This window comes from Schistocerca cancellata, chromosome 3 (genome assembly GCF_023864275.1).
Source record: "Schistocerca cancellata isolate TAMUIC-IGC-003103 chromosome 3, iqSchCanc2.1, whole genome shotgun sequence".
Classification (NCBI taxonomy): Eukaryota; Metazoa; Arthropoda; class Insecta; order Orthoptera; family Acrididae; genus Schistocerca; species Schistocerca cancellata.
In genome coordinates, this window is record NC_064628.1 from 334,962,860 (window position 1) to 334,989,920 (window position 27,061).

A 27,061-nucleotide genomic window follows, 5' to 3' on the forward strand; every position below is an offset into this window, starting at 1 on the left:
TGAGGCACCACCAATGACACAACAATATTTCAATATCCTCAAACCTATACAGGATAATATTTCACAGTGAATGAACATTTTCACAGTGAAGCTCTCAATTAACTACTTTTATTTACTTCATGGGATTTCAACAAACGATATTTCATATGATACAATTGTACTACAGGTATCATACCTGAAAGCTATGTATTTGTATGTATTTTATTTATTGATTTAATGCGTCGATTAAATAGTTTTTATTATGTAACTGATTGTATGAATATTGTAATCTCCACATTTATACAGCAAATGAATACAACATGAATACCTCATATTTCTTCATACTTGTGATTTTATTTCTTGGGCAGTTTAATATTTTTCCACGAACGTTATTTAAAAGTTTCTTATAATTGCAATTAGAGAACTATTCTAATTTAAAAGTTGTCAGTCACTGTTAACAGGCACCGCAGCTGAAAAGAGAACAAAAAAAAAATGGTTCAAATGGCTCTGAGCACTATGGGACTTAACATCTATGGTCATCAGTCCCCTAGAACTTAGAACTACTTAAACCTAACTAACCTAAGGACAGCACACAACACCCAGCCATCACGAGGCAGAGAAAATCCCTGACCCCGCCGGGAGAGAACCAAAGAATGCTTCTGTCAAGAAGGTATAAATTATTGTTTAAATAATATTTAATAATAATTAGTTGTCATTTAACGTGAGCGCACTTCAGATTTTGTCTGTGTGGTTTAAGGGCGATATATTTTTGGTGGGGATGGTCTTCAGCCAATGGAAAAGCAGCTAGTAGCAGAAGACCACGGGAGTCAAGTGGAGAGCGATACTTTTCTGAGCGAAGAGCTCTGGGCACTTTTACGCTAGTTCTGGAAGAAGGAATACTTCTCTAAAGTAATAGGAGCGATTCTAAGTGATTGATTGCGGGCGTTGAACGGCCTCTACCATACTTTAACTTTTCAAGAAGCTTCATATTTCGAGAGGTCTCTATTCCCACCTGAGTTACAGAAATGAGAATAGACAGTGTACGAGTTACTATTATGTGCATCGTTTGTGTTAATTTGTGCATGATCATGTTGAACTCTGAACTGTTTTGAGATGGTGAATAGTGCATGCACTGTGATTACGAAATCGACTTAATTTTCCCGTATCTTCGATTACTATTTAGCTGATGATTTTGCTACCATTCTCTGAACCCTCTCAACGTAACTTTATTTCAGTTGATGGGGTATTTTGTGTCTGCATTTTAACTGAATGTCCTACGACCACTTCCCGTTTCTTTGAGATGTCCGTTCTTGAATGAACATTACTTAAGATCATGAAATTTTCACTCTGTGCAGAGTGTGTGCTGATATGAAACATCGTGGCAGATTAAAACTATGTGTTGGGCCGAGAGTCGAACTCGGAAACTTTTCCATTCGTCGGTAAGTGTCTACCCTCTGAGTTACCCAAGCAGGATTCGTGACACAGTTTTAATGTGCCAGAAAGTTTCACTATTTAACATAATTCTCTATAGTTTACATCAATTACAGACGTCAGAATAGAACCACTGTTATCCAGTTATTCATTTACTATTATTTTGTATTTCTGTGTATTTTATTAACTCACAATTTTAGCCAGCTATGGGGCATGAAAAAATGTGCACACCTGGACTCTATGACAACTTAGAGCTATACTTCTTAAACAGAGCCGTGCGTAGCTCCAATACCTCAAGTACAAGTAACTACACTTAAAGACGTAGCTGGTATACTCATACAGGCAGCTGTCAGGAAGAAGAACTACACTCAGCAGTGACCATTAGCTACCATCGCAGACACCTCCTGTACCGACGGCAGAGGAATTATCCACAGGTCATTTGCCTCTTATGGAGTAACAAACTGGATGTCTGCCTAAAGTGAAGCCGTTCTTAACAGTTCAGTTGGTAAATTGCCAGCTCATTTACGTAAAAAAAGTGACACAACAAAAATTAACAATCATTCACTGCATGAACTATTATCGTCGTGTATTCTTTAGGTGTGGTTGCTATGCTTGCTGCAGCGAATGTTGCACTGACAGGTCACTTAAACTTGTAAGTAGGCTGTTTAGGTTCTTATATTGGTAACGCCGCCGCCACGTAGCGCTTTCTGTATGAAAATCACTGGCTGTGCTGTGTGCAGTCTGTGGCTAGTTTGCATTGTTGTCTGCCATTGTAGTGTTGGGCAGCTGGATGCGAACAGCGCGTAGCGTTGCGCATTAGGAGGTGAGCCGCCAGCAGTGGTGTATGTGGGGAGAGAAATGGAGGAGATTTGAAATTTGTAAGACTGGATGGCATATATATTATGATTATTAAGGTAAATACATTGTTTGTTCTCTATTAAAATCTTTCATTTGCTAACTATGCCTATCAGTAGTTAGTGCCTTCAGTAGTTTGAATCTTTTATTTAGCTGGCAGTAGTGGCGCTCGCTGTATTGCAGTAGTTCAAGTAACGAAGATTTTTGGTGAAGTAAGTGATTTGTGAAAGGTACAGGTTAATGTTAGTCAGGGATATTCCTTTGTAGGGATTTCTGAAAGTCAGATTGCGTTGCGCTAAAAAATATTGTGTGTCAGTTTAAGCACAGTTTTGTATAATTTTTCAAAGGGGACGTTTCAAACTCACGCTTTTAAAATGAATACTGTGAGAGTGCAGATAGTGTATATAGTATTAAAATCAATGAAATATCCAGCTAAATAATTGCAAACTCGCTCTCCAACGGTGATTCTCAGGCTTGCTGCGACGAATATTGTACTGACAGACCTCACCTCACATTGTGTAAAGCCTTATGCTTTTGAAAAGAAATACGGCAGAGGAAACAAAGCAAATAGCGGATATAGTGCTAAAATCAATTAAATCTCCAGGTAAATTAGTATAAATAGACTCTTGTGGAATGAACGTATGCTTGCTGCAATGAATACTTAATCGAGAACATTGAATCTTGCGTTGAGTATACTACAAAATAGGTACTAAGACCATCCAACAATCGTTAAGCATACGTGCTGCTAGCAGAATGCTTATAATTGATAATTAGAAGACTTTACCAATAACATGATGTTGGCAGGACCAAACGACAATATAATAAATATTGAATAAACATTCCAGGGTAGATAGACGTGTTTTTCTTCTTCTCCTCTTAGGGGGAGGTAGACATAATCTTCTTATTAGCGAGCAACTACTATGATAGAGACAACTCTCTGGGAGAAGGATAGGAAACAGCATGTTGCAGCCCTCACCTACGTCTCGCGGCGTGAAGAGGCAGCTCTAAGGGACTGCACTCGACAAAGGGGCGGTCTCCATGACCAGTGGCCGTTGAGGTCACTGTGGGTGGTTACTCTTTAATAAGCAGGCTCTGACCAGTCCCACCGCCACCGGTGGCTTCCAGCAGCCTCCCATAGCCTGTAGACCCAACTATCTTGCAAGCGCTCACAATAAATTAGTGTATGTGGAAATCTTGTAAATGAATTGTCACGCATGAGGGCATTACATTTCAGATGCACAAATATCACTACAAGGCCGTGGCTATCACGCTATATATTCCCGTATCCGAAAAAAACCACACACATGCTTTCACACTACACAGTTACAATTCGCATGCGGTTCCACCTTGTTATTTTGTAGCATCCAACTGAGTAAAACCACAAACTCAGTCTACGATACAGTTGAGCAAACTGCTGAAGTCGGAGGACTTAATTGTCGTTTTTGTCGTATGTTCCTCAATTTTATGTATTTTCCACCAGTCATCGCAATTTTAACAGGTTTTCGAAAACTTCAGCTCATTTTATCCTATTACTAAAGTTGCAATCCATTTCTCTTCGCGATTCGTCACGTCAACTAAATATCTCATGCCGTCTATCTTGTGGTGCTACCAGCCATTGACAATGCAGCATAGTTCTAAATTTGTTTTTTTTCTTGAGTCTTCTGACTATATTGATGCGGCCCACCTCGAATTCCTCTCCTGTGCCAAACTCTTCACCTCAGAGTAACACTTACAACTTACGTTATAAATTATTTGCTGGATTTATTCCAATCTCTATCTTCCTCTACAGTTTTTGGCCTCTGCAGCTCCCTCTAGTACCATAGAATTCATTACCTGATATCTTAACAGATGTGCCATCATCCTGTTGCTTCTCTTTGTCAGTGTTTTACACATATTCCTTTAGTCTCCGATTCTTCACTGATCCTCCTCATTCCCCACATTATCAGTCCACCTAATTTTCTACTTTCGTCTGCAGCACTACAGCGCAAATGCTTCGATGATTCTCTTCTGTTCCAGTTTCCATAGAGCCCATGGTTCACTACCATACAATGCTGTGCTCCAACCGTACATTCTCAGAAAATTGTTCCGCGGACTGAGACCTTTGTTTGATTCTACTATACTTCTCTTGGCCACGAATGCCCTTTCTTGCCAGTGATCAAAAATGTTCAAGTGGCTCTGAGCACTATGGGACTTTACATCTGAGGTCGTCAGCCCCTAGAACTTAGAACTACTTAAACCTAACTAACCTGAGGACATCAGACATATCCATGCCCGAGGCGGGATTTGAACCTGCGACCGTAGCAGTCGCGTTGTATCCGGACTGAAGCGCCTAGAATCACTCGGCCACACCGGCCAGCTTTCCAGTGCTAATATGCTTTTGATGTCCTCCTTGCTCCGTTCGTGATTGGTTATTTTGCTGCATAGGTCTTAACGTCATCTACAACGTGACCACGAATCCTAGTGTTAAAATTCTCGCTGTTATCATTTCTGCAACTTCTAATTACCTTCGTCTTTCTTCGATTTATTCTCGATCCATATTATGTACTAATTAGACTGTTCATTCGATTCAGCACTTCTTCACTTTCACTCAGGATAGCAACAACATCAGCGAATCCTATTATTGATGGGCTTTCACCTTTCTTTTCTTTACATCACTCCTTTTTCGATGCACAGATTAAACAGTGGTGACGGAAGACTACATCACTGTCTTACACTCATTTTTCATCCGACCGAGCGGTCTGAGGCGCTGCAGTCATGGACTGTGCGGCTGGTCCCGGCGGAGGTTCGAGTTCTCCCTCGGGCATAGGTGTGTGTGTTTGTCCTTAGGATAATTTAGGTTAAGTAGTGTGTAAGCTTAGTGACTGATGACCTTAGCAGTTAAGTCTCATAAGGTTGCACACACACATTTTCCATCCGAGCTCTTCGTTCTTGATCGTACACTCTTATTACTCCCTCTCGACTCCTGTATTTACTGTATATAATCCGACTCTCCCTATAACTTACCCCAATTTTTCTCAGAATTTCGACCATCTTGCACCATTGAACATTGTCAAATGCTTTTTCCAGATCGAAAACTCCTATGAATGTGGTTTGGTTTTTCCTTTGTCTTGCTTCTGTTATCAACAGCAACGTCAGAATGGCCTGTCTGGTGCCTTTACCTTTTCTAAAGCCAAACTGATGATCGTCTAGCCAGTCCTCAGTTTTGTTTCCCATTCTTCTGTATAATATTCTTGTCAGCAACATGGACGCATGAGCCGTTAAGCTGATTGAACGATAATTCTCGCACTTGTCAGCTCTTGCAGTCTTCAGAATTGTGAAGATCCTATTTTTCCGCAAGTCAGATGGTATGTCCCCAGACTCATAGACATTCTACAAAACAACGCGAATAGTCGTTTTGTTGCCTTTTCTCCAAATGTTTTTGCAGTTATAAACTGAAGGCTCGATTTATGTAAAGTAATGGTCCGTAAATTATGAACTTCATATGCATCTTCGCTGATCTGGGGTAGTGTGCCGAACTAGGTATTCCGTTGGGTTGGTGGACATGATTTAGCCACACATACATTGGAAGTCTTCTGCTGGCTGTGTTTGTAAAGGTCTGCAGTTAATGACTGCCACGTGGATAGCACTCTGTCTCACGCAAAACATGCAGTTGTACACGATTTGAATGCACGCTATACAACCGAGACAGATCGAGAGAACAACAGAAAAAAGAAGCAAATGGTTAAATGTGTGATAAACAACCTGCCAAGCTAAAGAGCGGTGTATTATCTACCCGGGGGCTGCAACTTACAACTACTGAAATGATTGTGTGTTCTATCCTAAGCAAAGCTCTTTAAGTGTTTTAAATTCTAGAACATAGTATTTACAGTTTGCTTCTCTGTACTCTCTATCAATCACAACCATGCGGTGTCAGGTAACAAATACTTTGCACAACAGTTGCTGCGTTGTTTGTTCAACAGTCTGCAGTATGTAGACTGAAGTGATAGGAATACATGTTAGCTGACTACTGCCTTGGATGCCTTCGCAGAAAAGAGAACCCTCTGCGTCTAAACTGATACGACAGGAAGTAGATAGAGTAATCATTTGAGATGGGTCGTAATGAGGTAGGTGAAGATGCATTGTAAGCAGAGGAAGATGGTGTGGCAGGTTATTTATAGCACATTTAACCATTTTCTTTTTTCCGCTGTTCTCTCAGGCTTTATCAGTCGTATGGACTCGCTTACAACTACGTGTTTTGGGTGTGAACCAAGGCGGTCATGCACTTTTAGCGTAACATAGTCGTTGCTACTGAGCTCTCCTCCTATGACACACTGGTACCACTCACAAGAAAAACTCGTCATCTATCCCAGAACGTTTGCTCTGTATTGTTTTATCATGTTGTGTTTTGGTCCTACCAGCATTAGGTCACTGGCGAAGTCTTCTACTCACTATAGTATGTGCAGCTTCCTAGCTGACTGTATGTTGAAGGGCTGCTGGATGGTGGTATGTACTTATTTTGTAGTGTATTCTACGTAAGATCAATGTTGTCGGTTCAATATTCTTTGTAGCAAGCGTAAGTTCATAGAATGAGAGTTAGTCTTCACTTATTTAGCTGGAGATTCTGTTGATTTTAGCACGGTTTATGCTATTTGTGCTCTTGCTGTCACTGTACACATTTTAAAAGTGTAAGGACACATCATTTACAAGATGTGAAGTGAGCTCTGTCGGTACAATATTCGTCATAGCAAACATAAGAACCATACCTGGACGGTGAGTTTACACTTACTGCACTGGAAATTTCATTGATTTCAGTGCCATTTTCAGTATTTACAATGTCACAGTATTAGTTTTAAAAGTGTAAGACTAACACCCTTCACACGATGTGAGGTGAGACCTAGCAGTGCAATACTCTTTGTAGCAAGCATATGAATCACTACTGGAGAATACGCGTTGCAAATGAGTGTTCATGTTCTTTAGTCTCTTTTTTTTAATAAATAAATGAGCTGAGATTACAGTAGTTGAGATTTTAAGGACGGCAATACTTTAGGCAGACATGCAGTGTGTTACTCCTCAATGGGGCAAGTGATCTGTGTAATTCTTCTGCTATCTCTACAGCAAGAATCTCATCTGTCCGCAGGATACAAGAACACCCACCCACTCACCTGTCCATACACACACACACACACACACACACACACACACACACACAAAGCTGTTATTCGGTACGGTGGAGAATCTGAAGATATTTACCAGACAGCCTTTGGATAGTTAACCTGAAGAAGCAGAGTAAACGCAAGCAATGATGGGTTACAACCTCACACAGCAGCAGAGGCTAGTGAGTAGGGAATTACTCTCCACCTGTTGGAGTTATACACTCCTGGAAATGGAAAAAAGAACACATTGACACCGGTGTGTCAGACCCACCATACTTGCTCCGGACACTGCGAGAGGGCTGTACAAGCAATGATCACACGCACGGCACAGCGGACACACCAGGAACCGCGGTGTTGGCCGTCGAATGGCGCTAGCTGCGCAGCATTTGTGCACCGCCGCCGTCAGTGTCAGCCAGTTTGCCGTGGCATACGGAGCTCCATCGCAGTCTTTAACACTGGTAGCATGCCGCGACAGCATGGACGTGAACCGTATGTGCAGTTGACGGACTTTGAGCGAGGGCGTATAGTGGGCATGCGGGAGGCCGGGTGGACGTACCGCCGAATTGCTCAACACGTGGGGCGTGAGGTCTCCACAGTACATCGATGTTGTCGCCAGTGGTCGGCGGAAGGTGCACGTGCCCGTCGACCTGGGACCGGACCGCAGCGACGCACGGATGCACGCCAAGACCGTAGGATCGTACGCAGTGCCGTAGGGGACCGCACCGCCACTTCCCAGCAAATTAGGGACACTGTTGCTCCTGGGGTATCGGCGAGGACCATTCGCAACCATCTCCATGAAGCTGGGCTACGGTCCCGCACACCGTTAGGCCGTCTTCCGCTCACGCCCCAACATCGTGCAGCCCGCCTCCAGTGGTGTCGCGACAGGCGTGAATGGAGGGACGAATGGAGACGTGTCGTCTTCAGCGATGAGAGTCGCTTCTGCCTTGGTGCCAATGATGGTTGTATGCGTGTTCGGCGCCACAATCAGGACTGCATACGACCGAGGCACACAGGGCCAACACCCGGCATCGTGGTGTGGGGAGCGATCTCCTACACTGGCCGTACACCACTGGTGATCGTCGAGGGGACACTGAATAGTGCACGGTACATCCAAACCGTCATCGAACCCATCGTTCTACCATTCCTAGACCGGCAAGGGAGCTTGCTGTTCCAACAGGACAATGCACGTCCGCATGTATCCCGTGCCACCCAACGTGCTCTAGAAGGTGTAAGTCAACTACCCTGGCCAGCAAGATCTCCGGATCTGTCCCCCATTGAGCATGTTTGGCACTGGATGAAGCGTCGTCTCACGCGGTCTGCACGTCCAGCAAGAACGCTGGTCCAACTGAGGCGCCAGGTGGAAATGGCATGGCAAGCCGTTCCACAGGACTACATCCAGCATCTCTACGATCGTCTCCATGGGAGAATAGCCGCCTGCATTGCTGCGAAAGGTGGATATACACTGTACTAGTGCCGATATTGTGCATGCTCTGTTGCCTGTGTCTATGTGCCTGTGGTTCTGTCAGTGTGATCATGTGATGTATCTGACCCCAGGAATGTGTCAATAAAGTTTCTCCTTCCTGGGACAATGAATTCATGGTGTTCTTATTTCAATTTCCAGGAGTGTAGTAGTCAGACAGGTGCACAGTTAGATGACTTGTATAACGATTCACAACTATCTCATTTCTTTAGGACCAATTATTTCATTGTTTGTGCTACATAAAATGATTTTACTTAGTGCCGTCAAATCCCGAAGCTCGGAAGCACACTGCTGTTGACCATTCGGTTCTTCATCCATGCCGGCCGTGGTGGCCAAGCGGTTCTAGGCGCTGCAGTCTTGAACCGCGCGACCGTTACGGTCGCAGGTTCGAATCCTGCCTCCGACATGGATGTGTGTGCAGTCCTTAGGTTAGTTAGGTTTAAGTAGCTCTAAGTTCTAGGGGGCTGATGACCTTAGAAGTTAAGTCCCATAGTGCTAAGAGCCATTTGAATCATTTTTTATTGTCATACAGTGCTGTCAAATCCCGAAGCTCGGAAGCACACTGCTGTTGACCATTCGGTTCTTCATCCATGCCGGCCGTGGTGGCCAAGCGGTTCTAGGCGCTGCAGTCTTGAACCGCGCGACCGTTACGGTCGCAGGTTCGAATCCTGCCTCCGACATGGATGTGTGTGCTGTCCTTAGGTTAGTTAGGTTTAAGTAGCTCTAAGTTCTAGGGGGCTGATGACCTTAGAAGTTAAGTCCCATAGTGCTAAGAGCCATTTGAATCATTTTTTTCTTCATCCATGAGAAAGAGTCGGGTATTACACTATTGTTCCAACGAGTTGGGGCAGTCCTTCCGAGAAATACATTTATAGTTTATAGAAAATACCCCGTTCTTGAGTCTTTTGTCTATCTGTTACAGATTCCTGTAGACCGCAAACATTATATCAGTGTCAGCAGGTGGATCTGTTTGTGTGCCATCAGCAACAGGTTAGAATAGGCCTTGAAAGCCGTTATCCCTAAATAGGGAGGGGGGAAATGAGAGGAAGGGCGGAGGAAGGTAGGAGAAGAAGTAATATTTGTTCTCAGCTGCTTAGTCTGTATCCAGACATCGAGGTGAATACGCATGCAGCTGCCGCCACTCTCTCCTGGCGAGATCTTTCAGCGTCAGTTCTAGCGATAGTGGTCTTATTACAAGGACTTTTCTCAAATCTCAGTGCCTGTGTTGCATTATCAGCCGTCGTTTATGAGTGGTGGCTTTTTTCACAATGATTTCGATGTATAATTAGAGCATCGAAGCATTTTCTTCAGTTGTGGTAGCGTGTATTCCCTTCCTACCTTTCAGTGATAAGTTGCTGCCTATCCCTTCTTACGATGTATGCATGTGTGTATACAAGTTCGTCAGTAGCTATACACTTCTAGATCGATAGGAGACAACTCTCCCTACGCTTCATTGATAGTTCGTGGTCCCATCCCTTCTTATCATATATCTGCGAACAAGTTTCCCAACAGCTATTTCACTTCTAGATCAGTAGGAGTCAACCCTTCTGAACTTCAGTATTAGTTTGCTGTTCTGTCCCTTCTTACTGTGTGTGTGTGTGTGTGTGTGTGTGTGTGTGTGTGTGTGCGTGTGTGTGTGTGTGTGTGTGTGTGTGTGCGCGCGTGTGTGTGTGTGTGTGTGTGTGTGTGTGTGTGTGTGTGTGTGTGTGTGTGTGAGAGAGAGAGAGAGAGAGGAAGGAGCTTTTTCACTTGTAGGACGCAGCTCTTCCTACATTTCAGTGGTACTTTGCTGTCCTGTCCCTTCTTACCACATCCCTGTGTACTAGTTCCTCAGCAACTATAAACTCGTACATCGGTAGAAGGCAATTTTTACAGCAGCCGCTGTAAAAGTGTATCCCGCCAATATCGACAGGTAATGTGGACAAGGACACACAAAAAAGTGAATTCGTAGAGAAAAAAAAAATTGTTCAAATGGCTCTGAGCACTATGGGACTCAACTGCTGTGGTCATAAGTCCCCTAGAACTTAGAACTACTTAAACCTAACTAACCTAAGGACATCACACACATCCATGCCCGAGGCAGGATTCGAACCTGCGACCGTAGTGGTCGTGCGGTTCCAGACTGTAGCGCCTTTAACCGCTCGGCCACTCCGGCCGGCGAATATGTAGACACACACAATCCAAAAGGCGAACAAAACACGTTTCAAACGTCGTCCGTTGAGTCCCATTCACAACGGCGAGCACATCCTATTCATCCATCTGGGATAGTGGAATAGGATGAACTTGTATCTTCCACTGTCGATTGACCGGCGCCGGCCGCGCTGGCTGAGCAGTTCTAGGCGCTTCAGTCCGGAACCGCGCGACTGCTACGGTCGCAGGTTCGAATCCTGCCTGGAGCATGGATGTGTGTGATGTCCTTAGGTTAGTTAGGTTTAAGTAGTTCTAAGTTCTAGGGGATTGATGACCACAGAGCCATTTTAACCACTGGCAATAGTGTCTTTCAGTTGCAAAAAGCATCCTCAGTCTATCCTGCTGCATCGTCATTATTTGCTGAAAATTTTTGCCCCTGCGTTAATCTTTTATTGTCTCCCTCAACTCCTTCTGTAGGAAGCTATGGAGGCAGTCCTCAAGAGTATGCTAACGAGTGATACACTTATTAAACTCTTCTATGCCCAACATCAACATCTCGTCGTTTGAGTATATTTGCCAGCAGTTTAATTAATATTTAGATAAATAAATAATATACTGTTCGAATTTACCGCTCATTTCGTGTCATGAGATCAGTTTCTTCACGAGAACTTTATTCTCTCGTCCCGCCGGTTTTAAGTGGTTGAGTACGAATGCATTCTCTCGTGGATATGTCCATTAATAAAATATTGTCTGGTTTTAAGCTGCAACAAGGGTTAACTTCCCACGTACTTCGGCAGAGATCTCCTCTGTCACTATCAAATGGTTAACTGTACTGTCAATGCCGCTTCCGTGCTTACATAGGCGCGTCTCCGCCAGTGACGTCACTGGTGCCCAGTCTCGCACTTCATATAGCAATGCTTTGGTTGCGCGACCGCCGCGCCCTCTTCGTTATTCACGTGTTTACCCATCACAGGATCTATAAAGCTGCTGTCCCAGCTCTTTGACGAGCCATCATGGATTTATTTAAACACACCATGATGTCGTTCCAATTTCTTTTACATGAAGGAGAATATTTCAACCAGATGGACAGCGTCACGATCGGCAGCCCATTAACTTCAGTTATAGCCGGCCTCTTTATGGAGCATTTTGAGAACGTCGCCTTGGACACGGCTCCTGCAAAGCCTAGTCGTTTTCATCTCTCCGTCGCCGATACCTTCGTCGTATGGCCTCATGGACATGAAAAGCAGGAAGAGTTTCTGGAACACATCAACGCCCACGACCACATAAACCTGACGATGGAGGCAGAGAAGGACGATTCCTTTCCTTTCCTACTTGTCCGCTGTAAACCCAACACGTTCTCGATCACACCGTTTACCGGAAGCCCACCCACCAGATCGATACCTGCAAGCCGTCAGCTACCTCCACCCAGCAGGGAAACGGTTTGTTCTGAGGACCTTGGTACATCGAGCTGCAACCATCCCAGCACCTAAAACTTGCTGAAGGAGCTGAGCCACTTACATAAGATTTTCAAGGAAAACAGTTACAACAACAGCCAAATTTCAAAATGGTTCAAAACGGCACTGAGCACTATGGGACTTAAGATCTGTGGTCATCAGTCGCGTAGAACTTACAAATACATAAAACCTAACTAACCTAAGGACATCACACACATTCATGCCCGAGGCAGGATTCGAACCTGCGACCGTAGTGGTCACGCGGTTCCAGACTGAAGTGCCTAGGACCGCACGGCCACACCGGACGGCGCCAAATTTCACAAGCAGCCTTCTAAGCCTTGAAAAGAGAAGGCCACTGAAGAAGACACGAAGAAGATTGATTTTCTAATATTTTGGGGCTCAATAATATGGAAGATTAGCTGGCTCCCGAAGAAACATAAAAGCCCCAGGATCCAGCAAAGATCCGGCAACTAATGTAACCTGTGAAGGACGATGTAGGCTTCAGGACACCTGGAATATCAAAAACACAGTGTGGGTCGGGGAATTTTTATGTTGATCAGACCGTCCGCACAGAGCCACACAGAACACGAAAGGTGTTTCCGCCTACACTACTCAGAAAAATCAGCTGTAGCGGAGCATGGACTGGTAAAACTGACACAGAATTCCATTTGACAATACTTCTATGATTAAATCGACTCTTGGCTTCTGGGGTAGCGTAACATACAAATAAATGGAGATCAAAATAATATAGACGATGGATTGCAGCTCAGTACGGCTTGGCATCCTGTGATAGGCGGGGGGTGGGGGGTCAAAACGGGTGCTGCGGTCGCGGCAGCACGATTATATGAGCACGGCAGCGATATTAACACGACAGTCAACCACCTGACAATGGCAGAGGAGATCTCTGCCGAAAGCTCGTGGACAGTTAACCACATGACGCAGCTTGAAACCCGAGAATATTTTGTTCAAACAATTGTGTCTCTTCGTTTTCCAAGCAGGAACGATTTAGGGTAATTGTTAGTAAGGTTTCCACTCCAATAATTAGGAAATTCTTCCAGTAGGTTAATACACATGTAAATATATGTACACAATTCTCAACACAGTACCTTATATTCATCTTCTCCAGTGGCTCAGTCTTTTCCGTTTAATGCAGAAGTGAGGGACGTGAGGCAACCTATCTTCTATGAACTGATCAAACAAAGGACATGCAAACTGAATTTTATGAATAAACATCATATTATCATGTCTTTTACAGTGTGACTGACATTGATTTGAATTTAGTTTGGTGATTGCCTTCCATACCGACAGCGTAGCATAGACTGAGTGTTTTCCACAGGTTCCCAGATGTGGTTGGGAAGGGGGAGGGAGTGGAGGGGGAAGGGAGGAGGCGTGGGGAGGCTGAGGATTTCCCAAGAGAGAGGAGAGGGCTGGGGATTCCTTGGAGGGTGGGGAGGGGTGATTTAATTAATCAGTTTATTAGTCAACTAGTTTGATATCAGTTTAGTAGCAAAAGTATACCAGCACCCTCCGTATTCCCCAATTGCTGTTAAGGTCATTGTGTGCTACATCTCGCATTTATCAGGCTTTACTACGTTAGGATTTTGCGGATGAATGCCTCTGAAAGTCGGAAGACATGTCTCCAGTCTCATAGATCCTACCCACTAACTTGAACAATCGCTTGGGTGTAATTTCCCTAAATGAGTTTCGAACTGCCAAAAAATTTTATCTATTCCTTCGGCCTATTTTGATCACATGTACTCAAAAATGTTTCAAACCTTCACTCTAATACTGGATCCCGTTCGGCTTCCTTATAGATTACGATTTCTTCTCCTATAACGTCGACAGAAAGTCTACCCTCCTCTTCCTCCTCGTAGACGAAATCTTTTACCTATCAGCTCTCTCATCTACTTGTAGCTATACAACCTCCCTTTCATAGTAAATTGTGATGAATTTGCTTTTAATTTCACTAGAATTTTTCCTGTAAGTATTTTTCTGTAACTTCTCTGCACTTTCAACTCATTTAGTTAGTAAATGACTTACGTTAATACAACAGTTTGTATTCATTGACATTGTTTTACTTCCTTCTTTCGTCTATAACATGCATTATTTCTCCTGTTACCCAAAGTTTTCTTTGCAAATACCAGCTGAGGGATTGCCACAACTACCGATTCCCACTCCTCCTGAGATGAGCTACCTGCTCCGGAATTTGTTGTCGCGATGTCTACAATCTCATAGAGATCCGAATACATATAATCATTCCTCATTATTTCTATATCTCTCTGATTTACGCACTAAATCTTCCTCATGAGTCTCTTAATTCTCAACCTACTCGTCATTATTAGGAAATTTTGATGTTATTCTGTATCTGCAGGTGGGCATGTCTTACATTCGAATATTTTCTTTTGATTTTTCTCCCTCATCATTATATACCGTTTATGAAGTAATTTTTGTGCTTGAAGATTGGGAGGACATATCCCAGGATTATAGGGAACAGCGCAGGTTTACGGATTCCGATTGATTCACGCGCCATGTTATGGTGTCTGTAGAGGATGCTGCCGAGTACCGTCATTTACAGTGTGTAAAACCAACGCTAACGAATACAATCTGTTGGAAAATCAAAATTTTTTTTCGTGAATGACATAATTTAATTGAAGGATAAACTCAGCAGAACATTCAAGGTATACTGTGTGGTCCATTGATCGTGACCGGGCCAAATATCTCACGAAATAAGCGTCAAACGAAAAAACTACAAAGAACGAAATCACAAACATATGGCTCACAATTTTAGACGAACAGTTGGTAATAGGTAGGTTTTTTAAATTAAAATACGGGCACGGTTGAACATTTTATTTCGGTTGTTCCAATGTGATAAATGTACCTTTGTGAAGTTAACATTTCTGAGAACGCATGCCTTTACAGCGTTATTACCTGTAAATACCACATTAATGCAATAAATGCTCAAAATGATGTCCGTCAACCTCAATGCATCTGGCAATACGTGTTACGACATTCCTCTCAACAACGAGTAGATCGCCTTCCGTAATGTTCGCACATGCATTGATAATGCGCTGACGCATGTTGTCAGGCGTTGTAGGTGGATCACGATAGCAAATATCCTTCAACTTCCCCCACAGAAAGAAATCCTGAGACGTCAGATCCAGTGAACGTGATTCGACAACCAATCCACCTGTCATGAAAAGTGCTTTTCAATACCACTTCAACCGCAAGCGAGTTATGTGACGGACATCCATCATGTTGGAAGTATATCGCCATTCTGTCATGCAGTGAAACATCTTGTAGTAACATGGGTAGAACATTACGTAGCAAATCAGCCATCGATAAAATGGGGGCCAATAATCCTTCCTGCCATAATGCCGCACCATATATTAACCCGCCAAGGTCGCTGATGTTCCATTTGTCGCAACCATCGTGGATTTTCCGTTGCCCAATAGTGCATATTATGTCGGTTTACGTTACCGCTGTTGGTGAATGACGCTTCGTCGCTAAATAGAGCGCGTGCAATAAATCTGTCGTCGCCCCGTAATTTCTCTTGTGCCCAGTGGCACAGCTCTACACGACGTTCAAAGTCGTCGCCATACAGTTCCTGGTGCATAGAAATATGGTACGGGTGCAATCGATGTTGATGTAGCATTCTCAACACCGACGTTTTTGAGATTCCCGATTCTCGCGCAATTTTTCTGCTACTGATCTGCGGATTAGCCGCGACAGCAGCTAAAACACCTACTTGGGCATTATCATATGTTGCAGGTCGTGGTTGACATTTCACACGTGGCTGAACACTTCCTGTTTCCTTAAATAACATAACTATCCGGCGAACGGTCCGGACACTTGGATGATGTCGTCCAGAATACCGAGCAGCATACATAGCACACGCTCGTTGGGCATTTTAATCACAATAGCCATACATCAACACGATATCGACCTTTTCCGCAATTGGTAAACGGTCCATTTTAATACGGGCAATGTATCATGAAGCAAATACCGTCCGCACTGGCAAAATATTACGTGACACCACGTACTTATACGTTTGTGACTATTACAGCGTCATCTATCACAAAGCGAAAAAAGTGGTCCAACTAAAACAGTCATGTTTCTTTACTGTTGAGTGGAACTTAAGTAAATAAATTAGTGAAATCAAAGTGAAGTAGAAATTAGAATATAAATGAAAAACTTGGTTTAGTTTAGAGAGTTACATACTGGCATTCAGTGGGCAGAACAGCAGAACAGAAGAGACAATGACCGTGAAGTCAGCAAGTTCCACATAAGCGGGCGCTGTCGATTCAGCCGTCAGGGCATCGCCCGACCGGCTCACGTGTTTCACAGTTGTCGCATGTGAGCAAAGGCCCTCGCCTGCATCCCAAGAGCCAATGACCGACGTTAAGAAGATTCTTCGAGAAGCTTTTCAACGTGACAGAAGAGGCAATGACCGGCTCACGTGTTTCTCAGTTGTCGCATGTGAGCAAAGGCCCTCGCCTACATTCCAAGAGCCAATGACCGACGTTAGGAAGATTCTTCGAGAATCTGTTCAACGTGACAGAAGAGGCAATGGCCGTGAAGTCGTTCACCTCCAGTAAACTGAGGTGAATAAATACGCGAGACGCAGTGGGCCCGAGAGATGAAGACGAAGACGGAAGACGAAGACGGAGACGGAGACGAAGACGGAGACGAGCGACGAAGAAGACGAAGAAGTGGAGAAGCGTAGCAGTTGTTTCAAGTCAGTGTCGGTGCTGAAGACCGTCATGCAAGAAGAGACTACATCATGCACAGACGCACCTAGTCCGCCGCTGTAATGGAATAGCAAGCAGCAGCCTCAGCGCCAGAAGACAGAAGTTAAAAGGTATTTGAAGTCTGATTTTACGCACCCGGGTGACTCGTGAGGACGGGAAGGAGACGGCCTCACATCAGCAGTCACCTGTGAGCTGGGATGAAGACCTGACAGCCGAAGACTGGCAAGCGGGAATCCGTGGTTCGAGTCCGAGACACTGGCCTTCCTCCGCCGCGCTGCTCCGCTGGTCGACGCACAACACACGCGGCCGCTTAGAGAAGAGAAACACTGGGACGCCACATTCAAGGTATCACCATCCGATGCACGACGTCGCTCGCAATAATTAAACGGGCCACCTCGCGCTGCGCGTCTCCGGTCAGCTGGGCGAGACGGCGACACGAGATACACACCGCTACGCGTAATCAGACGCCGCCGCCGCCGCCGCCGCTGCCGCAGCAGAAGGCTACGCAAACGACACGGCTGCCGCTCTCCGAACCAGAACGTCCCAGTAAGATACAGTTGTACGAAACTTCCAATAAAAGTTATGTTATGTAAAAATGCTGTTTCATTCTACCTCATACCCGAGCCAAGGAAGAACCCACCCTGCCCACATGTTGTTAAGAGAGAAAAGTTTATTTATTTAATATTTTCACTCTGACAGAATGCTTGAGAATGCTCATCCTGACAACTGACAGCATCAAAAGAGAAAACCCAGTTACATTTAGTGACAGAAGTGTTACATTTAGTACCACAACTGTTACATTACGTACTACACGAATATGTAATAAAAAATGGAGGTTGCTATTTTAAAAAACGCAGTTGATATCCGTTTGACCTGTGGCAGTGCCATCTAGCGGTCCAACCATAGCGCCATATGGTTTCCTCCTTCAAGCTATACAAGTTTAGAAGTTCTTTGTAGTTTTTTCGTTTGAAGCTTATTTCGTGAGATATTTGGTCCGGTCACGATCAATGGACCACCCTGCATAGGTTGTTTTGAAGTTTTAGCGAGATTTAACAACATGTCTTTGACATGAAAGAAGATATAAACTTGGGTTACATTTTGATCTACGAATCTAAACTAAATGTTAACTCCGGCACTAGTTCTAACTTACTAAATCACGTGATCGCCTGTCCCTGGTGCTGCTAGCACCCCCACGCGCTTATTCATTGCACAACTGTGTGCATAATGCTTAAAATTTCATTTATCAACTGTGCGGACCACCACCGCACTGACGCCTGCAGGGGGTGGCAAAAATGTGGAATCACCAGAAACACTACACATTGCCATGACCAATACTGTGCATTAAACAGTTGCCATTCGTATCAGCTTCTAGTCGTCTTGGAATGGATAGGTATAGGTCCCGCAAGGTTTTCGAGCGAGTCTTATACCGCTTTTCCTGTAAAATAGTGGTTAAGTTCAACTAAGACGACGGAAATGGAAAGCGATCAGGCGACCTTCTCATCAAACAGGACCACAGAGGCTCAATAATGTTGAGATCAGGTGATTTCGGTGGCCAGGAAAGATGCAACAATTCATCCTCGTGCTCATAAAACCGTTCCTGGACAATACGTGCGGCGTGGACAGGTGTACAGTCGATCGGGAACACAGCATCACCACTAGGGAGCAAACATTGCAGCATGGGGTGGATCTGATCAGCCACATGGTCACGTATTTATTGGCATTAAATCGACCTTCCAGAGTAACCATGTGACCTTTTCAGTACGGTATGACTGCTCAAATCATCGCCGATTCCCTACTCCCTACGTTTTACCCTTGGGAAAAATTGGACAAAAGTTGGAAGAGGTGTGAAACAAGACTTGTCCGGCCAAATGACTTTCTTCAGTTGCCCCACTGTCCAGGGTTTTTAGGCTTCCAGCATGCGCTGGAATACCCTGCTCCTGGAGATCCCCTGTGTTGTTTTGGTGCTGACAGGATTTCTGAATGCAGTGGCAGCTGGAGTCCTCTCGTAACAATCCTCTTCACCGACTGTTTGTGACGACCGTTCAAAATACACCTCCATCCGTGTTGTGACTTAGTCTATAATGTTTTATAGCTCTGTCTGCGTGCGGCATATATAATCAATACTTTGACTCTTGAAACACCGAACACTTCGGCTACCTTAGTTAAGGAAGTACCCAACTATTAGCCCACGGTCGGTTTCACTTGACTTCGACATAATCCACTCACAACTAAGCTCTGACTATGCCTGGAGCTTACAGCGTACCGAGGGCATTGCACATGCACCGTTCATGGTCGAATATAACAGCACAAACTGCAAGTTTGCTAGTATCTGCATTTATAATCAAACATGCACACCTTACGCTTTGTCCATATTACTGTACAACCTCTGGATGTGGAGTATTTCTCAACGATTAGACCTCTGGATGTGGAGTATTTCTCAACCATTACCTGCCTCATCAATAGGTTGGTCACAAGGGGAGCACTGATTTCGCATTGCTAAAGTGTGCGACTTATTTTTAGTCGATGCACTGTATATGTGGTGAAATGTGGCTTCGCACGGCAATAGCAGTGTATGTAGTAATACCACGAGAATTATGGAGAACTGATTGCAAAAATTACTGTCTGAAAACAGAAAGTATGAGCGTATACGAAATTAAATTTTAAATACAGTTTCTTTTTCACGAAACTCAGATGCATATGACGAACATGAGCAAAAAGTCGGCGAAATTACAGGAAATAAGTTTTTTCAAATGATTAAAAACTATAGCTCCAACCGAAAATTGTTACTCATGCGTAGGGCTTAAGGAGAACTACGGATTGCTATTTTATAAGTATTGACTGCTATCTTATGTTTCGAGAAATATGGAAAAAACTGTTAAAACCCAACAACAAACTTGTTCCATGTGTATCCGAGCACGTATGAGAGTCCAAGCATTCTGTGACGGCATAATGTTAAATTTACAAAAATTATTACATGAGAAAAAAAAGAGCGTATAGGAAATTAAATTTTAAATGGCGTTCTTTTCATCAAACGAGATCCATAGCAAACATGGAAAAAATCTGTGTACATTAATTGTCATTTTAGTAATTTCATATTATCACTGTGTTATTTTTTATGTAATACCCTTAGCGTTTCACTTAATTAATGATACGTACGTTGTTCGGTTTGCTAGTTTCTTTAACACTTCCTTCATTACTTCAGTACTTAATTATTTTTGTTACAAAATAAAAAAATATGCAGCATTTCAAGATAAGTTTAATCAATTTTATTTATTTTCACAAATTCATAATAACACAACTGCCCATAAAATTTGTATAAAAACCTATAATGAATTCTTGTTTTCTTCCTTGGGGGTAATCGTTTGATTCATTTTCTTGTTCTTCGTGTTCCACATTTTTGTGAAGTATGCTGAAAGTATCAAGAAAATCTTCAACGTTTAGCTTTGCTACTCAACAACATTGCCGTTGAGAAGTTCGTCGCAAGCGCGGGCCATTTGCAGGGTTGATCCCCTCACTCCCCTCCTCCCACCCCCTTCCCCTCTCCCTCCCCCTCACCGTCCAATCCTCCATCCACAACCACCCACTGCAGCAGTATCAGTAACTGAGTAATAAAATGAAGCGTCCATGTTCGGAGTGCAAGTAGTCAGTATTAATCTCCATCTAGCGCATCACTGTAAGATGTTGATTGCGTCCACGAGACTGAAAAAAAAAATTAAGTACCTATCTGATTAAAACTGACGTGTCGTACCTAGCCTCTCCGCTATATCCTCTCTTCCAGTATTGCTAGTTCCGCAAGTTTCGCAGCAGAACATCTGTGAAGTTTGTGAGGTAGGAGATGGGGCCAGTCACAAGTATAGCTGTGAGGATGGATCCTCAGTCGTGCGTGGGTTGATCAGTTGATACAGCACTTGCCTGCGGAAGGCAAAGGTCCCGATTTCGAGTCTCGGTCTGACATACAGTTTTATTCTGCATGAAGTTTCATACCAGCGCCGGACGCGGTGGTCTAGCGGTTCTAGGCGCTCAGTCCGGAGCCGCGCGACTGCTACGGTCGCAGGTTCGAATCCTGCCTCGGGCATGGATGTGTGTGATGTCCTTAGGTAGTTTGGTTTAAGTAGTTCTAAGTTCTATGGGACTGATGACCATAGATGTTAAGTCCCATAGTGTTCAGAGCCATTTGAACCAGCCATACCAGCGCACACTCCACTGCAGAGTGAAAATTTAATTCTAATAGTAATAGTTGAAACCTGCCTAGTCGTCTAATACAGGGTGTCTAGCAAGCTGTTTTCGCTTATCGTTAGTGAACAATTCAAGCAAATCGTATTAATGGAGTTTATTACAGTAAGTTAAATTGACAATACTTAACTTTGCGTATTCAAAAGGTTGCAAATAATCAATCTACTTCGGTATACACAAGTTCAATGCAAGCAAAACAAAACAGTTCACAAGTCACTGATGCAGCGTTTGTATGACGGCTCCTCGTGCACTCCGTCCGTGGCTAGGCGGCGCGGCGCTTATATTCTCTTCGTATAGAAGCCGCTCCTGTCTTGGTGTCGTTCTACTCAGGGTACTATTGGCTGACGTCATCTACAGCCCTCTCTGCTCTTCCGTTCTTCATAGTCTTGCCGGCGCATTTAGTTACGCCCGAACAATAGTAATAATAAAATAATAACTTGGCTGCAGGTTGTAGAAGTTTTTTTAATTCTTCAAGATATGTCAGCAATTGCTTCTTTAAAAGACGTTATCATAAATAAAAGTTAAGGTACTTAGTAAACAAACACGGCCAACAAAACGCAAGCTTTTCTATGTCAGTTTTTAATCCTTACACTTAATAATTTAATGTTGCCTTTCCCCTCTGGTGTTTAACGCATACCTTGCAGAGATTATTGCGAAAGGCTTAGATGGGAAAAAAGGAATATGTATTGGTTGAAATGGAATAGAATGTATAAGATTTGCTGATGGCATGGTATTAGTGGCAGAAAGTGAGCGGACAGTGAATAACATGCTGATAGATGTGAATGAAGCTTGTGTGGAATATGGGATGCAAATAAACGCAGCAAAAGCTAAGAGTATGGTCATCAGTACAAGTCGCAGACTGTCCAATATTAGAATAGGACACTCTACCATTAGACAAGTAAGTGCAGTTACGTATCTTGGAAGCACAATAACTGAAAACTTGAGATGTCACCAGGAGGTGAAAACTCGTATCGCCATAGCGAAGGAGGCATTCAGCAGAAAGAGGAGTCTTATGTGGCAAATTAGATAAATGTCTAAGGAAAAGGCTTGGCAAATGTTTTTTCTGGAGTGTGGCACTTTATGGGGCAGAAACATGGACGCTGAGGCAAGAGGATGAAAAAAGGTTAGAGGAATCTGGGATGTGGATGTGGAGGAGAATGGAGAGAATAAGCTGGATGGAAAGAGTGAGTAATGAAAGAGTATTGAAAATAGTTGGTGAGAGAAGAAGTCTCCTGAATTTTGTAAGAGAAAGGAGAAAGAACTGGTTGGGACATTCACTGAGAAGCGATTGCTTGCTAGCAAATGCTTAGGAAGGATTGGTTTTTGGGAGAAGACTGAGGGGAAGATGGACATACCAGGTGATAGACGACAAAAGGGAAGAGGAAATTATGCAGACCTGAAAAGGATGGCAGAAGACCGGACAGCCTGGAGAACTACCAAGTGAAAACTTGCCTTTCGGCTAAATACTAATGATGATAATGATGATGATGATGATGAATTAATAAAATTGTATAAGTTACTTAACAGCATCGTACTACAACTCTTTGAAAAGCCGTTGAAACGATCTAGCCAATTATCTAGAGAGCTTTATTTTAAGAAATAGTTGATATTTTCAGTTTTTCTAACCAGTACTGTTTTGGTTACCTCCGGATGCTCTTACAGTCTATTGCAAGTATGGGAACGCGAATATCAACGAGTTAGAGAGACCGGATTTTTAACGTTGTTTTCAATATACTGTACCTAGAAACGGATCTTTTAAAGCCCTATAACTTTTTCCTTTAATTTGCTCGGTCGGAGCTATGGTATTTAAGAAAAAACGTTTTTCTTTTTGCAATTCCACCTACTTTGTGGCCATGTTAGCCGTTTTGTATTAAGTTTAATAAAAAAGAAACTATTTAAAACTTAATTTTCTGTTCATTAATATTAGGCCATCACAGAATTTCTTAGTTGTCATACATGCTCGCATACATTTTGGACGAGTCTGTTGTCGTCTGGATGTTTCTCGTGAGTCTGTTACATAGCAAATTGAAAACTTGTGAAGAGTCAATGAAAACTTCGTTCTAAATGTAGCTTTTAAAAGTATTCCATGAAGTATGTGCACACATTTGAAAAGTATTACAGTGTAAAGTCGAATAGGTATTCTGAAAGTAGTATTACAATATACGTATGTTAAAATGAAGCCTAATTTTCTGTTTTCCTATATATACAAGATATAGTCTTATGAAACAGGATTTTTCCTTTTGAAGCTAATTCTTGACATAGGCAGTGAGAAGGCAAACGATCTTAAACGTTTTTTTACATTTATAAAAATGATGTTTGTGACACCCTTCAATTTCGACCAAGCTACCCAGGACCAATATTTTTATCCTTCTGAGAGTCTTTGCTTCAATAAGCCTTCCAGCAGATGTTCAGTACTTTTTACAAGTTAGATGAGCTCCTTCACGAATGACATTAACGTGCAGTGAGCTACCCTAAACAAAGACATAGACTAAGAGCAATCCTGATAAGATGACAAATTCGGATGTTCTTTGCAACATTTGATCTTGTTAAACTTCTTTTCACTCCACAGTTGTTTCCCGAGAGCCATTTCAGTTATTCTACCGCCACCAACATGTAAGGATACTGTTCAGAATGATATCATTACGTGACCTCCCTTGGAACCGAAGCACCCGAGGATAACTGACTGATGGCTCCAGAGTTGACATTTTTTTCCCTGAAACACTCTTAACGAGAGACATGCATACGGTTGCCTATTTCGCACATGAATGCGGTCCCAAAAACATGGAAACCGCTTCATTAAAACTTTTTTACGTACCGCGTCTGGGCGCCTCTGTTTTTAATGGAGACCACCTTGTTACCACGATGACACGGAGCTCGCGGCGGTAATGAGCGGCGCTTTTTGCTACCGCGCAAGTCGCCAGCAGAGGCCAGCAGACGGGCTCGTTACTGCGGTAATTACTGGGGCCGCCGCGCCCCCCCGCGTGGCGCTGCCGTCTCGTACGCTCGCAGTTTACGATCAACCGGGAGGTGCAGCTGATTAAATGCTGCACGGTATACAGCAGGCGATGCAGTCTCCTTTCATCGTAACCAGTAGACGACTGAAACAGCATTTTCGGTCTGCAGTTTCAGGAGATAGTATTAACGCGAAACGTTAGGGTGCGATGTTTAGTCTCTGGCTCTTTATTGGCCATCAATGTCAGGAGTTTCACTACTTTGGGACTAGCCGTGAGGTCAAGAGAAATTATGACCAGTAGTTGTGTATCCTAAGTTACAACGTAGCTGTTTTGAGGCCATCTGCGAGGGTCGCATACATTCCTTAACGCATTAATATTAGACCACAGAATTAGTTCTAATGGTTCAAGCCGCGCGGGATAGCCGAGCGGTCATGGGGGCTGCAGTCATGGACTGTGCGGCTGGTCCCGGCGGAGGTTCGAGTCCTGCCTCGGGCATGGGTGTATGTGTTTGTCCTTAGGGTAAATGAGGTTAAGTAGTGTGTAAGCTCAGGGACTCATGACCTTAGCAGTCAAGTCCCATAAGATTATAAAAAAAATTGTTCAAATGGCTCTGAGCACTATGGGACATAACATCTGAGGTCATCGGTCCCCTAGACTTAAGAACTACATAAACCTAACTCACCTTAGGACATCACACACATCCGAGCCCGAGGCAGGACACGAACCTACGACCGTAGCAGTCGCGCGGTTCCAGACTGAAGCGCCCAGAACCGCTCGGTCACAACGGCCGGCCACCGAATTAGTCCTGCGGAAAGAAACAGAAATAATTCTCGTTATTATTTCGGAATAATGGGAGATTTTTAAACGTTCTTTGGCTTAGCATTTCTGTTGAAATACTTTCTTCTATACAACATGCCTATAAATTATACAAGTAATTGTGATTTAAGGTCTGACTCTCATGTGGTTGTAATTTGTATTATTCGTACTGCGATTTGCTACTGAATGCACATCATTTCCCTGTATGCCGGCCGGAGTGGCCGAGCGGTTCTAGGCGCTTTAGTCTGGAACTGCGCGACTGCTACGGTCGCAGGTTCGAATCCTGCCTCGGGCATGGATGTGTGTGATGTCCTTAGGTTAGTTAGGTTTAAGTAATTCTAAGTTCTAGGGGACTGATGACCTCAGAAGTTAAGTCCCATAGTGCTCAGAGCCATTAGAACCATTTCCCTGCATGAATGTTTATTCCTATCACTGTGTTTAAAACACGTCGGAGTTCATCCAATTTTCTTTGGGCTCTTATGTCATACAACATAATATCAAGTTTATAGTTAAGCAAAAAAGGTGTGGTACGTTGTTCTATCAGATATGTTTTCCTGAAATACTTAAAGTGTTTGTCTTTTCCACTAATTTAAAATCAATATCAAGACACATGTAAGAATGACAGTGATAAGTACGGATAAATTTAGATTTGAATGTTGTTTTTTTATAGTAAAAAGCATGTAAACAGCGAAAGTACAGGTACCTATAAGATGTGGCTAGCCATTCTGATGAGCCACAGCTTGTTCGTGGAACAGTCGATGGGAAGATTTAGCAGATTCATAACATTTAAACTCGAAAATTGCACTTGGAATTTTAATGACTGACTGGAAAAAAATGTGTGTGAAATCTTATGGGACTTAACTGCTAAGGTCATCAGTCCCTAAGCTTACACACTACTTAAGCTAAATAATCCTAAGGACGAACACACATACACTCATGCACGAGGGAGGACTCGAACCTCCGCACAGTCCGTGACTGCAGCACCACAGGCCGCTCGGCTAATCCCGCGCGGCGACTGACTGGAAAGACAGTACAAAATCCCTGTGCTTTTACTTCTAGTTGGACTTCCTGCATCCTGTAGTAATGATGGGGAGGGGCAGATGGGAAACCATTAAGAGAGAGCGAATGCTGGAGAGAGACGGAGGGCAGCACGGGGTTCATCACTTGGGACATAGAAGGTGGTATTATTACAAGGCAGGCAGTGAACTCACGGCCAGGGGAAAACGGAAGAACAGTGCCTCTTCAGAATGGTCGGGCAGCCACCAGGCACATGCCAGACCATGGAGTGGCAGTGCTGGGGGACAATACGCAGGGATACAGCTGCAGTGTTAAGAAGCAGACCTCCCCTACCGAGCGAGTTGGCACATTGGTTAGCACACTGGACTCGTATTCGGGAGGACGACGGTTCAAACCAGCATCGGCCATCCTGTTTTAGGTTTTCCGTGATTTCGCTAATTCGTTCAATGCAAATGCCGGGATGGTTCCTTTGAAAGTGCACGGTCGGTTTCCTTCCGCATCCTTGACCCAATTCAAGCTTTTACTACGTCTATAATGACCTCGATGACGACCAGAAGTTAAATCCAATCGTCCTTTGAAACACCTACCGCCCCCCCTCCCCCCCCCCCCCCCGCACTAGTCTGTTCCCCCTAGTCTTAACTGACTTGCAGGCCACACCACGCACACAGAGGTTAACGAGAAAAAATTACCCCTTGGTGTCAGAGATTTCAAAGAAATGCATCTCTGGGTTTGCGAAAGCATGAGCTCTCGCCACAGGTAACATCTTTAGAAAGTTTACCCAAATCACCACGGAGTTTGACTTTACTGTTTGGCTGGTGGCTCAGCAAGGCGA